The sequence below is a fragment of the Schistocerca piceifrons genome, chromosome X, assembly GCF_021461385.2.
Source record: "Schistocerca piceifrons isolate TAMUIC-IGC-003096 chromosome X, iqSchPice1.1, whole genome shotgun sequence".
NCBI lineage: Eukaryota > Metazoa > Arthropoda > Insecta > Orthoptera > Acrididae > Schistocerca > Schistocerca piceifrons.
The window spans coordinates 453067268-453084234 of NC_060149.1; the positions used below are offsets into that span (position 1 = coordinate 453067268).

General features: G+C 41.6%; 1 long non-coding RNA gene across 1 annotated transcript; it reads left to right on the top strand.

Annotated features, from left to right (window-relative positions):
• Positions 1-877: 877 nt before the first annotated feature.
• Positions 878-14282, top strand: LOC124721268. Its single transcript, XR_007006307.1, has 3 exons — positions 878-973; positions 8753-8846; positions 14206-14282. It is a non-coding gene; the product is annotated as an uncharacterized LOC124721268 (long non-coding RNA).
• Positions 14283-16967: the final 2685 nt, after the last annotated feature.

A 16967-nucleotide genomic window follows, 5' to 3' on the forward strand; every position in this document is an offset into this window, starting at 1 on the left:
GCCCTACAATACGATTTTAGTGTGGAAATGCATCCACCGGTAAAGCAGTCTCAAAACTCTGCAAAGTGTAAACCTTAGAGCTACAAATTACTGTGGCTTTATATCACATGAGTTGTTGTCAGCTTTGTGTCTTTTGTTCCCTTGAACTGCTACATGGTAATATTGCTGACGAATGGTAAATAATATTCAATATTTACTTCAGGATTACCCGTTTCGTAAACTGACATACGGCCAGGAGAGCGGTCTGCTGACCTCATGCTCTCCATGCCCGCATCAGGTGACGCCTGTGGACTGAGGATTACACGGCGGTCGGTTGGCACCGTTGGGCCTTCATGACCTGTTCTGGCGGAGTTATATTACTTTTTTAGTATTTAGTACATCTTTGGTTTCCTGAAGGCAATGCTGCTGGACTAGATGGCTAAACTGTCAATCGATCATTGCTTAAGCCATTCGAAAGGATTTATAATCAGTATGCATCACAATGTAGCGACTCGCTACGAAGTGTTGAGAATTTACACCTATGGTCATGAATGCAATACGTGTAAACGTAGATATGTGTTAAAGTAAATATTTATTGACTGAATGTGGGAAAAATGGGACCAACTGAAATGGAAAATTTATCTAAACACTCTGATTTTTTTAGATTCAATATACTCAAAGGTAACTAAAACTTAAAATAAATTCAACTGAGTTCTTATGTACTTGATTATCTGTTCTGTGGAATTCACTTCGTGAGTCACGATCGCAGTAGCGGGGAGGTACGTGATAAACTTTGGAACGAAGAATACTGCCCTCCACTACAGAGTTGTGACACATCGCCAGTGAGTCAGCTGCCGACCATTCAGCAGTGAGTGCAGAGAGTAAAGCTTATTCGGTTGTCAGTTGCCCTGCAGTGCGTACGTGATCGCAGCGAAGGAGTTCTCAGCTAAAATGAAAGTCTTCGATTGGTTCGTCGCCTTTCTTCTTGTCAACGGTAAGTCTCTTTACAACATTACAACTATAATTTTTTATTCCCGTCTGATAAGGTATGTTATAAAGTGTTTGAATTCTGATACGGGTACTTGTCTTGAATCAATATATCTTTGGCTAAAGCTGAGATTCTTCAAGTAGCGATGCTTAAACAGGTTTCCTTCCACATTAATATCTACAGTAGCTAATGGTCTAACGCACATAACTTTGACATCGATGGTATGTTAAATTGTGTAACTTATTCGTAGCTTGCAGAAATGATGAGGAATTTGAAGTCATTGCCAACCGAATCACCGGGGTGTGTCTCTCACTAGATTAATACTATAAGAAACGATAGTAACTTGTAACGAGGTACATGAGTGCTTTAACTTGAACAACTATTTACGTACCAACCGTCTCTTTGTGTACACTTGTCTTTCTGGCGACATAAATGAAATACATTAAAAGGTATCCTTTTGACCTGGTTACATTGTGTGCCACTTGATGTTTCTTTTCTTCCATCCCTATTGGATTTAGGTACTGGTCATCATATTTAGTTGTTGATATGAAATGTGAGACAACAAAGGTTCAGTAACGGTGTGTAATTATAGTCAAGTTTTCATTTCACTGTTGTCATAGATTCGATATATTCACGAGGCACATAAGTTTATCATTCTGCGATGCGATCATTTTCTGGACAGTAAGTTCAGAATTCACTTCCCAATGTACAACGAAATAATTATATGGGGCACAAAGTCGTATTGGGCACGGCGGCGGAAAGGAACATAGTGTGGACTTTTCAAAGAAACTATCCTAGTAGTTCTCTGTAACATTTTATGGATACCATGGGAACCAGAAAAAATGCATGAGTGGACGGGTATTTGATCTCAGCTTCTCCTCAATACGTTTTCACTGCCGGTCGTTTGAATTCATCTTGTATGTAAGGATACGGTAGTTGCAGGACACGCATGCGAATCAATCAGATTTTGCTGTAGAGGGAAATGGAAATACACAGCCTGACAAAAAAAAAAAAAAAGTTAACCGCACTGAAGAGGAGGACAAAGGCAATTAAACTTAATGAGTTGAGAGGGCATTTTACTTCAGCGATTTCAAAACTGAGTCAAATTTAGAAAACTTGGCAGTATGACGCCACATATAGGTAAGATGCTGCACTGCCTTCTGCCGCCGAGCAGTGTGTCAGCAGTGTGCAATTAGCAGCAACTGGCTTATTTAGCGTTCATATAAGTGTAGTAGTCAAGTGGAAAATTTGTTTAAGTGTTCTTAGCGCACTTGTTTAGTCAAATCCGTCAAATCATTGTGTAGTTTAGTATTTAGCAGGGGCAGATATGCATTTTAATACCTGTGACGTGTAAAGTAGCGTAGTCGTCTCTCATTTGTTTATTTCTTTCAGATAGTCTTTCTACCTTACTGACAGTACAGTTACCCTTATGCCGCAGAGCAGTGTGTCAGCGTGCGCAAGTAGCAGAATTACTGCATTTACTAGGCAGTCTTGTGTTTTAATAACCGTTTAAATTTTGTGTTGAATTGTTAGTGCTCTCCTTAGATTAGTTCAGACGTTCTTTGCACAACAGTATTTAGCATGGATAGGGACTGCGACTGCTGTGTTCGAATGCGGGCTGAGTTGTCATTCCTTCGCTCCCAGCTTTAGGCAGTGTTGGCTTCGGTCACACAGCTTGAGGCTGTTGCCAATGGGCATCACTGTAGGGGTCCGGACGGGGGTTTGTCGTCGACAGCCAGCTCGTCCCACGCAATGGGGCCCCTTTCGGATACGGCTGCAAGGGATGGGAAGAAAACCAATGTGCACTCCGTGTGCGTATCGGGGGGAGTCATTCCAGATGTGGAAAGGGTCCTTCCGGATGCCATGAAGGGTACAGGGTGCACCCATCTGCAGGTGGTCGCTCATGTCGGCACCAATGATATGTGTCGCTATGGATCGGAGAAAATCCTCTCAGGCTTCCGGCGGCTCTTTGATATGGTGAAGACTCCCAGTCTCGCTAGCGGGATGAAACCAAAGATCACCATCTGCAGCACTGCCGACGGGACTGACTGCGAACCTTTGGTACAGAGCCGAGTGGAGGGTCTGAATCAGAGGCTAAGACGGTTCTGCGACCGTGCGGGCTGCAGATTCCTCGACTTGCGCCATAGGGTGGTGGGGTTTCGGGTTCCGCTGGATAGGTCAGGAGTCCTCTACACACAACAGGCGGCTACAAGGGTAGCAGGGACTGTGTGGGGTGGACTGGGCGGTTTTTTAAGTTATATGGCCTCGGGCAAGTACAGAAAGGGCAACAGCCTCAAAGGATGCGGGGCAAAGTCAGGACATGCGGGGACCAAGCAGCAATCGGTATTGTAATTGTAAACTGTCAAGCGCTGATAGAAAGCACCGAAGCCGAAATCGTCATAGGTACGGAAAGCGGGCTGAAGCCAGAGGTAAATTCTGCCGAAATTTTTACAAAGGCTCAGACGGTGTTTAGAAAGGATAGATTGTATGCAACCGGTGGTAGCGTGTTTGTCGCTGTTAGTAGTGGTTTATCCTGTAGTGAAACAGAAGTGGGTAGTTCCTGCGAATTATTGTTGGTGGAGGTTGTACTCAACAACCGAGGTAGGTTAATAATTGGCTGCTTTTACCGACCTCCCGACTCAGCAGAAGAACTCAGAGAAAATTTGGAATACATTTCACATAAATTTTCTCAGCATGTTGTAGTCTTAAGTGGCGATTTCAATTTACCAGATACAGACTGGGACATTCAGATGTTTAGGACGGGTGGTAGGGACAGAGCATCGAGTGACATTATACTGAGTGAACTATCCTAAAATTACCTCGAGCAATTAAACAGAGAACCGACTCGTGGAGAATACATCTTGGACCTACTGGTAACAAACAGACCCGAACTTTTCGACTCTGTAAGCGGAGAACAGGCAATCAGTGATCATAAGGCCGTTGCAGCATCCCTGAAAATGGAAGTAAATAGGAATATAAAAAAAGGGAGGAAGGTTTATCTGTTTAGGAAGAGTAATAGCAGGCAGATTTCAGACTACCCAACAGATCATAACGAAAATTTCTGTTCCGACACTGACAATGTTGAGTGTTTACCGAAAAAGTTCAGGGCAATCGTAAAATGCGTTTTAGACAAGTACGTGCCGTGTAAAACTGTGAGGGACGGAAAAAACCCACCGTGGTTCAACAAAAAAGTTAGGAAACTACTGCGAAAACAAAGAGAGCAAATTTAAACGCAGCCAAAACCTCTCAGACAAACAGAAGCTAAAAGATGTCGAAGTTAGCATAAGGAGGGCTATGCGTGAAGCGTTCAGTGAATTCGAAAGTAAAATTCTATGTATCGACTTGACAGAAAATCCTAGGAAGTTCTGGTCTTACGTTAAATCAGCAAGTGGCTCGAAACAGCATATCCAGACATTCTGGGATGATAATGGCATTGAAACAGAGGATGACACGCGTGAAGTTGAAATACTAAACACGTTTTTCTAAAGATGTTTCACAGAGGAAGACCTCACTGCAGTTCCTTCTCTAAATCCTCGCACGAACGAAAAAAGGGCTGACATCGAAATAAATGTCCAAGGAATAGAAAAGCAACTGAAATAACTCAACAGAGGAAAGTCCACTGGACCTGACGGGATACCAATTTAGTTCTACATTGAGAACGCGAAAGAACTTGCCCCCCTCCTAACAGCCGTGTACCGCAAGTCTCTAGAGGAACGGAAGGTTACAAATGATTGGAAAAGAGCACAGATGGTCCCAGTCTTCAAGACGGGTCGTCGAGCAGATGCGCAAAACTATAGTCCTATATCACTGACGTCGATCTGTTGAAGAATTTTAGAATATGTTTTTTTTCTCGCGTATCATGTCGTTTCTGAAAACCCAGAATCTACTCTGTAGGAATCAACATGGATTCCGTAAACAGCGATCGTGTGAGACCCAACTCGCGTTATTTGTTCGTGAGACCCAGAAAATATTAGATACAGGCTCCCAGGTAGATGCCATTTTCCTTGACTTCCGGAAGGCGTTCGATACGGTTCCGCACTGTCGCCTGTTAAACAAAGTAAGAGCCTACGGAATATCAGACCAGCTGTGTGGCTGGATGGAAGAGTTTTTAGAAAACAGAACACAGCATGTTGTTCTCAATGGAGAGACGTTTATAGACGTTAAAGTAACCTCTGGGATGCCACAGGGGAGTTTTATGGGACCATTGCTATATATATATGACAATGTCGGAAGTTCCATGCGGCTTTTCGCGGATGATGCTGTAGTGTACAGAGAAGCTGCAGCATTAGAAAATTGCAGCGAAATGCAGGAAGATCTGCAGCGGATAGGCACTTGGTGCAGGGAGTGGCAAATGACCCGTAACATAGACAAATGTAATGTATTGCGAATACATAGAAAGAAGAATCCTTTATTGTATGATTATATGATAGCGGAACAAACACGGGAAGCAGTTACTTCTGTAAAATATCTGGGAATATGCGTACGGAACGATTTGATGTGGAATGATCATATAAAATTAATTGTTGGTACTTCGGGTGCCAGGTTGAGATTCATTGGGAGAGTCCTTAGAAAATGTAGTCCATCAACAAAGGATTTGGCTTACAAAACACTCGAAACACTCGTTCGACATATGTTTGAGTATTGCTAATCAGTGTGGGATCCGTAGCAGGTTGGGTTGACAGAGGAGATACAGAAGATCCAAAGAAGAGCGGCGCGTTTCGTCACAGAGTTATTTGGTAAGCGTGATAGCGTTACGGAGACGTTTAGCAAACTCAAGTTGCAGACCCTGCAAGAGATGCGCTCTGCATCGCGTTGTAGCTTGCTGTCCAGGTTTCGAGAGCGTGCGTTTCTGGATGAGCAATCGAATATATTGCTTCCCTATTTATACCTCCTGAGGAGATCCAGAATTTAGAATTAGAGAGATTCGAGCGCGCACGGAGGCTTTCCGGCAGTCGTTCTTCCCGCGAACCATACGCGACTGGAATAGGGAAGGGCGGTAACGACAGTGGGATGTAAAGTGCCCTCCGCCACACATCGATGTGTGGCTTGCGGAGTATAAATGTAGATGTAGATGCCTCTGGCCTGGATGCGTACACTTATTCGGCTGAGGCGAGTTCCATCATCTCCTCAAGCTAGATGGCCCTCAACTGTTGTAACTGCTACTTGATATCGTGGATATTGGCTCTGAGACGGAGTTGACATCTGAGCTGGGTCCCCAAATGTTCCATCGCAGACTGATGTAAGGATCTTGTTGGCTGCTGGAGTACCTCCACATCTTGCAAACTGTTCATAGAGATAGGTGGCAAGTGTAGGTGAGTGTTCAAAAATGGCACCACGATACCGTCTCATGAGCGGTAACACGTTAGAAAGCAAGATGCACGTGTCGTACCATTGCGGCGTCAGAGTTTGTTCAGTCACTTCCATTCTACCAGCCGTGACATAAAGCTGTACCTGATGGTTCCACAACACCATGACGCCAGGAATAACACCTCTGTGCCTCCCAAAAACACTGAAATAATTGGGTCACCGTTATATTCAAGATCGACATCCGGGGTAGAGCACAACATGATTCATCGCTGATTACAGCGAGATGCCATTCATCAGCTCTTCATGCTTCCCGGCTAAGGCACCACTTGAAAAGCAGCTGTATGTGTTGTGGTGTTTACAACAGCTCACGCATTAGACAGTAACTCCCTTGTCCAGTTGCAGCTAGTTCACGTGTAATGGTCCGGTATGCAACAGAATGATGCAGGGAGTACATTACTTGCTCTCGGATGGTAGGCACAGATGTGAAGGGGTTCGATGTGCTTGACGTGCAGCGCGGTGTTCTTTTATTGTACTGGTCAGATGTCGTCAACCAGAAACATGACAAGTATGCATGCCATTCCGTTGCCATGGAGTCCAACATTTAGCCACTGCCACATCCGAAAACCCCACAAATATGGATGTTGCACGATTCGACCACTCGGCCAAATGAGGGCTCAACATGTGACCACTTCTAAACTCGGTCAGGTGCTGATAATGCCGCATCAATGGCTACGCGGCACCTCCGTATCCTTCACAATGATCACTAAACGTCTGAGGCTGTTAATGCCCTTGTGTACCCTACCTAAACAAGTGCTACACATGTTTACATGGTGAAATCTTGACTAAATTACGATCATTCTTACCTGTAATAGTCTCCATAAGAAGGGAACTCCTTTAGATCTGACAATAATTTTCACTATTGCCGGTAATCCTGTTGGCTGTCACTATACTTCAGTCAGAACTTGTCCTCTTTATCCACTCAATCGTCTACTATTTCTACGGGGAGGCTGAGTATACTATTGCAGATTTTCAATATGCTAATGCTACTTACGTACAATTGCTCTGACGACTCATCCTGTATTCATTTACTTTCTGATCAAAACTATACGGGCAAACCCATGTAATACGGAACTGATCACTAGTTATCACGAGAGGCTGACCCGCCGGTACGAAAGGACACATGAGTATTGTGTTTTCAGTACAGAAGCAGTAACAGTAGAATAAGTCGTTCCGGATAGCTTAGTGACTTTGAAACTGGACTAGTCATGGGATATTACCTGAGTAACAAATCCATCAGTAACATTTCAACAGCTCTAAAGCTCCCCAAGTCTACTGCTGATGCTGTGACTTTGAGGTGGAAACACGAAGAAACAGTCGCAGCTAAATCAAGCTGAGATAGATAGTATATGTAGATGTATAGCTACCGTCGAGAATTGTGGTTGGTGGTTGTGAGGAATCGCATGAAATCAGCGGAACGAATAGTTCTTGAGTTCGAAAGTGCTGTCAGCAGTTGGTTTAGCGCAATGATTTTGCGCAGAGAGTTAAAAATTATGGTGTGCAGTGGTCGAGGAACCTCTCGCAAGGCACACATTTCTGTATGAAGATGGTATCTGTTCTTTCGGACATGTCGGAAAGAACAGATACCATCGGTGACCATGCTGCTCTCTTAGAATGAAATGATGAATAAAATAAGACCCTAAGCTGTGACAGGCGTTGATATACATCAACGGGGACAGTTGAAAATGTGTGCCTCGACCGGAACTCGAATCCGGAATCTCCTGCTTACATGGCATACGCTCTATCCAACTGAGCCACCGAGGGCACAGACGATAGAGCGACTGCAGGGCTTTATCCCTTTCACGCTCCCCGTGAGACCCACATTCCCAACATAATGTCCACACACTTCACTCGTAGTAGCCTTTCCCATTACTCACGGCAGACAATCTTACCGAGTTTGAAATACGTGTAGAAACTTTGGGGATATTATGCTCACATTAACACGATTGATAAGTATAAAATTACGACGAGAAATGTACTAAACATGACTGTTAATGATTGTACTGAGAAATGGTAGCAGATAGATAGAGGGCAGAGTGCGATTATGGAGAGAACAGTACCTTTAGTTTATGTACGCAGCAGTTTTCTCCACAGTGGATGTTCAAGGTAAAGAATTCAACCACATATCAACTGACGCTATGCCATCTTCCGTAAATGTTCCTGTCAGTACATTTTTTTCAGATTCTTAAAATGATGCCCACTGTTCTGTTTTACATGGAGTTATAGGTGACTTCTTTGGCATTAAATGACTTTCCACTTAATTAACACAACTGCTTTTCACTAGATAAGTATAACATCGGAGAAATATCAGGTAAAACCAAATTACTTTTTACAAATGTAGTTCTATTAATGTGCGGTATTATTAACGTGCCATGACAGTGCTATAAATGGCTGAAGAGCATTCTTTTGTTTCGTTTCCAGCACTCCAAGGTGCAGTACAGTTCCCTATCATTGACGATACTGCTCCATATTTTGATGACTTCCCAGGTGGCGAGTCCACAGATGCAGTTCCGTTGTGAGTATTCTCATGGCAGCATTCATCGCTGGCGCAGTTCTGATTACGTTCGAGTAAGCCATGTATTCAAAGTGCCGTCATTTGTTCTATTAGAGAATTCAGCCATGGGCACAGGCGAGGTACTGGGCTATTCTTTTGAGTTCCTAGATGGTATTATTCACTTTCAGCAGCACATGTTAACGAAAATACATTTGTCTGTTTTAGCGATTTGGTAGAATTCGTGCAAGTAGTAGCAAGTGAACGAGTTTGTCCAACGATTAAGGACAATATTCGATGTCATATAACTCTTCAACCATGTACAACAATTATAGAATGAATTAGGTACACATCTGTAGTATCGTATCGCACAACATTTTTCCCTGAGCAAAAAATCGCAATGTCGATCTACATATACATGGTGTCCTAAAAACGTTGCGACAAATTTCGAATGGTGTTAGAGGGTAGCTTGAGGAAAAAATTGATGATGGGCACTCGTGTCAGGAAAGTCATTCAACGACGCTACAGTGCGTCGAAGTTAAAGGTGCCGGCGCCTGCCACAAGACCAGCTGTCGCCAGCAAACGTGACTTTGTACGCTGACGGACCATAGTCGGCATGTCTCGCAATTTTGTTTGCCATTCAGTTCTCGCGGCTCATTGTCACTATGACCTGTGGAGAAGTTGGAGCTAGCTGCTGCGAAGACAGGACTTATTTCCTGTGAATGTGATTGTCTTCTGTCTTGGTAGATGACAGTTTCGGACACTGATTACCATCTGAACTTTATTTTTCCACTGTATGCCGAAAAACATTTGAGATTTTAGAGGGTTATAGGAGAAAACTGTACTACGGATGGAAACCTGTGTCCTAAACCGTTATCTGCCAGAGCAACAGAGCATTCCATCAGTAGGAGAGAAGGCCTTTCTACGCAGCAGCTAGCTATGCCTTGTACACTGTTCATCGTGACAGTCAAAGAACATTGCGAGATGTTCCGCCTACAGTCCATCAGCGTAAATGGCGTCTGCTGCCGAACGGGAGGTCTAGTAGCAGGCTCCGGTGCATGTAACTTCGATGCCCTGTAGCGCCGTTGGACGACGTCTCCGGACACGGGTTCCTGTCCTAGATTTGTTCCTCAAGACAACTTCTGCTATCCGTTGAAGTCTGTCGCAATATTTCTGGAACATCAATACTCTGCAAACCCCTGTGAAGTGCGTGGCAGATGGTACGTCCCATTGTATCAGTTATTAAGACATTCTCTCATTCCATTCACGTATGGGAAGAATGATTACTTAAACGTTTCTTTACGTTGGGTAGTTAGTCTATTCTTTTCTTTACGACTAATATTGGAGCCATACATAGGAGCTTGTAATATATTTGTAAATTAATTTCTTAAAGTTGGTTCTAGAAATTTTATAAATAGCTTTCCGCAGTTCTCTACAGGAAATAAATGAATTGGTGCTCTTCACAGATAACTAGAATACATTAGCATAGACTCATTAAGTCATATTCATGATAAACGTTATGATGTGGAACGTGTCAACTGAGCAAGTAGTAAAAAATTAATTTGATTACATGCTGGTCGTCTACAGGTATTTTACGCATAAATTACTAATTATTGACATTTTCTGTCTATGAAAGATCATATTTCCGTTGGTGTACCAACAAAGAGTTTTATAGAGCTATGTTTCACTCCTACCACTGCCGAAGTCACAGACTGTGCAGATCAGTTTTGTTCTTCTAGTGTTGTAGTTATGAATGTCCCTGTCACTCACAAATCTATGTGGACTGTTGATAAGTTACATAAGTAAATGAAAGTAGAATGAGCTTGTGGTTAATATTCGCAGCCGATTAAAGGGATGCCAGCAAAAAGAGAACGTTACCTTCAACAGAATTGTAGAGTATGATATAAGGAGAGTCACAGTGCGATGTTTAATGACATTTGTGGAGTCACTTTTCGCACAGAGAGGCCTAACATATTTGAACACATCTTGGAAAAGTCTTGACTTAATTACGCATTCCATAGTAACGCAGTACATGTTACTAGCCCACGAACTCATATTGTTTTGTATGTGACCTTAATCACCCAACAGGAAACTTTACTTTTCAGAGACATGTTGCAGCGCAGTCTGAAACACTGCGTTGACGAACATCAGCTGTATTCGATTAAGAATGAAATCCAAAACTGCGATTAGGGTTCTGTATCTGCTGCAGAATATTTCAGAAGAAATAAAAATTTTTACCAGGCCAGGCCTCGAGCAGGGACTGAAGATACCAGGGCAGCAGGACAAATGGAGATTTTGGCCGCTCGTGCAGGCGTTAGCCGAAGTAGCTAAGGCAAATGCTGTCGACGAGCGGGGAATACGGGTTGGAGTCCCGGTCTGGAGTAAATTTACATTTCTTCTGAAATATTCTACAACTGATGCGGAGAGACCTGACTCTTTTAGGACCATAATAATATTCCATATTACAGAGGAAAGAGTAGGATCACTTGTAATTTCACTAAATACCTTCTCTATCGTTTCTTTAATTTGTATTTGCTTTCTCGTTGCTCAAAAGAAACTTTTAAAAATTTCCGCTACGCAAGAACTTTCTTTTAAGAAAAATGATATTATGTGCCATGAGTTCCTTCCATGTCTCTTTTAACAAGACCCCATAAAGAGTTGATTTTATTGTCTCGTCAGTCAATATCAGACAGCAGGCACATGCTCCAGGATTTTACTACAACTTTTCTTAAACTGTTACAGTGCTGTTTACAACATCAATCTCTTTTAGTAACATTATCAGTTCTTCCTATTTTTTCATTTGGAACATACTATGATACCTGTAGTACCTTAGGTCTCTTTAATGACTTCCCAATATTGCATTTAACTATCTTTCCACGAAAACTACATTCAGAATTGGATACATATTTATTAATAAATATTTTATATTTAAAAATAGCATTAGGTTCATAGCAAACATCACTCCAGGTAATATTTTTATGCTTTCTTTCAAATATTCGCATGTTCTTTCATAAATCATTCTGTTTCTTAATTGTATATAGAGCTATGTTGTGTAATGTGATTCACTGCACGTAATGATCTGATAATCCGCTTACCACTTAAATTTCACTTGTTGTATGAGTACATTATCTGTAAGGGTATTATTATCTTCAGCAAGTCGAGCAAGGAAATTTATGACTAATTTACAAGTAGCTGTAAGTACCACTAGATCACTTTCCTTGTCAAATTCCCTCGAGAAATCGACTTTAAAGTCACAAAAAAGTCAATAATACCGTCATTCTGTGCGACGAATATCACAATGAGGCATCAAAAACTTTTATCGATATTTCGCAGTTACGCAGACAAACACAGATATATCATTTCCCAACATTAATTCACAAGAACGTAATTCATTTATTTCTAAATTTTTTAATTTATATTTCTGTTTTATGAATGTGACAGCTCTTCCTCTACCGATACTGTATCTACATAAGTGTGCAGCTAATTTATAACTACTTACATATAAATTTTCTATCCTTGTCATTTTATAGTTTTGAGACGAATTATAACAATTTCTTTCCAAGTAATAAGACCATCTATGCACCGTAACAAATCACTTTCTCTATTTTTTATCCCCTTGTATTCTGATGATGCAGACTTATTTTACCTTTCACTCTATTTTTATAATATTAACTGACAGTTTCTATCGACTTAATTTAGGTTATAACTATCTGTATTAACGCTGATGTTGATCTAAGCGTGGTGTCTCACATCTTCCTACAGCAACTACTGGAACAGCACTCATATGTACTCGACATCCGTTTAAAGGAGCATCCGCAGCACCATGTTTACTCACGTAATAGTAGAGAAAACACGGGACTGATCGTGGTTCCACAAAAGCCGTATTTCTGTGCTCAGCAGCTGCTTAGATTTTGTCTCGGTCACCTCTATTATGAATTTTCCGCTTTTAACCAGGTTGTTTCCAAGTTCCCCAACTATCAGTACTTGATCATCTTTGGCAAAATCCTTACACAATGGTGTAAGCTTTCTGTTACCTGGATGAGACGCAATAGATGTAATGAAATATGAATGTATATTGCTATTTTCATATGTTTCTTGTGTGTAAAATCAGACCTAATATTAGGAAGTAGGTGCAAGAAGAAAATGTACTTTCACACAATTTTAACTTGTTTGTGATGCAAATAACACTTACACGTACGTAATTACACTCATGTAATACTCATAACAACAACAAATGCTTAAAACTGGTTCCTAATATCTTATTTATTGAATTACTTACGACAGAGGAATTCACTACGAACTCGCGGGCCCAATATTGCCTCTGCTTTAGCGGCTTTCTTTTGGTAACATCTCGGTCAGGTAGATTTATTCAGACAGGGAAGTGGTAACTGGAATGTAGATCATCGTCCACTTTCCACTAAGTAGTGACTGAAATGCCTGGAAAGCAGTTAGATATACGGGGTGGTTGTAACGAAGCTTTCACTGCTTGTGATGTCCCCTGGTACAAACAAGTGATTGTAGGACATTGAAACTTTGAGGAAACATTTGTCAGTACACGCAGAAGAGAAATATCGAATAAGCCATTGAGAACAACACATTTTAATTTTCACGTTAGATGGTAACATTTGTCAGTTGCTTACCCTGAAAACGTTTCAGGTTGCAAACGGTGCTTAGTGTTAAGACAACCTGCATCCACGACAGCCTGGAACCACACTGCAGATACCATTTCATAATTTTTCGCAGCACTTATCGAACGGTGGAACATATAATGTACAACTCTCATAACACAGCTCGTGCACTACTTGTATATCGCACACTGCGCACTGCGTTCTCAGTCATGGCAATAGGAACTTCTTCGACAGTTTGTTGCGCAATTGGCCGTCGACCTCTCCCAAGAACAATTCTGAAAACGCCACATAGTTCCAACTTCCGAATCATGTTCTTCAGCCCCTGTGCGGAGAGAGGACCCCTCAGTATTGCTTCAATACTTCGACACTTGTGAAGAGCAGCAGCACTGTTCCTACTGTTTTGATAAAACAGCCTTACGAGCAAAGCCCTGGTCACCTTGTCCAGACTCATGTTGACTGCCTGCAACTGTAACGCGCACTGATGCACGTGTTTCAAATTTACACTGCCGCATCGGTAAAGACGCCAAACGGCAAGACATGAGAATAACACTACTAACAACGCAAATGCTGCAGAGCACAGTCTGAACATCATTCCTATAACGTTTGGTAACCACACAGTAAATGGTTTTCTGTTCACCCTGACCCAAGTAGTGGAAGTTTAATCATAACCCAATCATCTGTATACTATAAATAAGATGCATACTCACTGTCACACCGATAGCAAATATTAATATATTTATCTGCTTATGATTCAGAGATGTATCCACTTCAGATGAAACCACCTCAAGAAACACACTGGAACCGAAGTTCAGTGAACCTGTCGATGGGCCAGATGTTTTGCAAAAGAGTGACTGTTCCCTGCCACTACCAGGATGCAAGTCAACTGGTTCTACATTTGAAGAGGTTGAGTTTCTCCGGATTACTACTCAGAAACCTTCGAAGATTACCTCTCCGTCTGTTGAAACTGATGGTACAACGTATTCGCATGTGCATACATACATAGTAATTGGTTCCTTTTTCCTAGGAACTGTTTTTGTGTATGTTGCTGCCATATCAATAACGTACTTGGTGTTTTATTTAAAGGATAGGTGTTATGGTGTACATATTGATAATGAACAATAAATCCCAGCAGTCTCTCATCTTCTGCATATAATATATGGTACTGTGCTCATATAAGCACACACCACATTGTACTTAGGATTTATTGACAGAGTGTACACAGTTGGGAAAATGAGATTGGCATTTATCGATAGGAATAAATATTAATAAAAAAAATTCTGATCATTAATTACAGTTGACGATTCTGCAGTCCGTTGGGTTGCTATAGAACTTCATAACAATTGCAGCAAACCACTGTTTCTTAGCTTTCATTTATTTGCTCTGTTTTCATAAGCACAAATACACTCATAATGTACGTATTTGATGATTTTAAATAAAAACTGAATGGAGAAAGAGAGAGAGAAAATGTGTTTTACTTTGTACCTTATTAATCTCAGTTTGCTGAAAAAGTGTCATCTCTCCCTCGGTGTTTTCCTTGATAATAACACATCCCATTTATCAATCATGTATTAGTTCTGCATGTTTTATTTTGTTGAAAGATTTCTTGATGCCTTCAGCTCCCATTCTCTTTATATCATGTACGATTGTACAGTTTCGGCTTTCGGCCATTTTTAAAGTGTTTTATGGATGATTTTTAGTAATAAATTATGTCATGTGTGTCGTTGCTCCTGGAATCACAGGAGGAACCACATACATGACATAATTTACTACTAAAAAATCAGCTATAAAGTACTTGAGAATCTCTTCAGGCCGAAATTGTATAATCGTGTGTGAAATAAAGAGAATGGCAACTGAAGGCATCAAGAAATCTTTCAAAAACTTCATCGCAGCTGCGGATTCTATCGCACTGAAAATGATTTTATTTTTATTGCACTGGACATATGTATGAATGTAAAATATTTCAGAACATGACAAATATTAACAAAATATAATGATAAATTAAACAGTAAACTATGAAATGGAAATTTTAGTTAAATAATTGTTGATAATAAACAACACCACGACAATTTTCTACTTTATACATATAAGCAAGGAAAGGTAGGATTTCAGCCTTTATCGATCAGTGTGAACCGTTCACTCATAAACCTGCACTGATTTATTAGCAGTTATCTTCAAACGTAAGTTACTGAGAGCAACGACAGATAAATTGTGCCAGTCTTACGATAGTAGAAATAGAGATAGTTAGTAGGCAAACACAATTTACAAGGATAATAGTGGCAGAATACAGGAGCATATGAAAAAACTATTGCTGGTGTTACCTCTAGAACATTCTGTAGTGTTCTATACATAAAACGCGGTACTCACACAACTGTGTGACTGTGAATGCATTCATTAATGTCCTTTGAAATTATCTTCGCCTGCCGGAGTGGCCGAGCAGTTCTAGGCGCTACAGTCTGGAACCGCGCTACCGCTACGGTCGCAGGTTCGAATCCTGCCTCGGGCATGGATGTGTGTGATATCTTTAGGTTAGTTAGGTTTAAGTAGTTCTAAGTTCTAGGGGACTGATGACCTCAGAAGTTAAGTCCCATAGTAATAAAAAGAATTTATCCTGTCTCAAAACATGGCGAAAGCCCTGTGTATAATACAAGGACCAAAAGCAGCCTCTGTAATTACTTCTAAGGTATGACATTAGCACGGAAAGAAGTCAGATACGGCTGTATATAATACGTGTATACTGTGAGGTTATAGTTTTATTGAATCATTTGTCACGATCGTCGGCGATCGAATAGGGCACAGAAGTTTATTTGTGTACCCTCAGTTTTGAGTCTACAGTCAGTAATTGAACTGAGCTTAATGGCAAACAGCGTTTGCAGCAATCATTTTTCAGCACTAACACGCCCCACCAGCGACTGTCCCTCAGCTTCAGCCATTTAAGTGTGGTCGCTTTGTGGGACTGCAACAAGCCGGATAGATGTATCGACCGTCGTTGCACATGTCTGTCACAGTCTATCAGTGGTGTGTTGCTACTTTCAACAGTGGGCTCTGAAATATCTGGACGTCTGCGTTGTACAGACGCACTTTTAAATCCACGCGTTGTGCGAGCGAGAGCGGTGGTGGCCAACCCAACACTCTCCAGGTACGACATCTGTGCACATGTCGCACCTGCTGTGTCACCAGGGACCGTCTGCTAGCAGCGGGACCAAGAACATACATGAATCTGGCTAGGCTACCACAGACACCACAACACCGCCGATCATGGGTACTTTGGTGTCGTCAGAGTGTTGACGAGAGTAGGATCTGTACGTATACGTGTAAAGGATGTTCACGTGTAAGTAGTAGATCTGTTGAGCTACCTTCTCCAAAGTGCATTCGCCGATGACACATGGGTCCCACTCCACGATTCATGGTGTGAGGGGCGGGGGAGGATCATTTACTGTTTATATTCACATTTGTTGTTTCTATAGCATAAAGTAACCAGAACCCGCTATAATACACGGGTTTTTATCCACGTGCTACT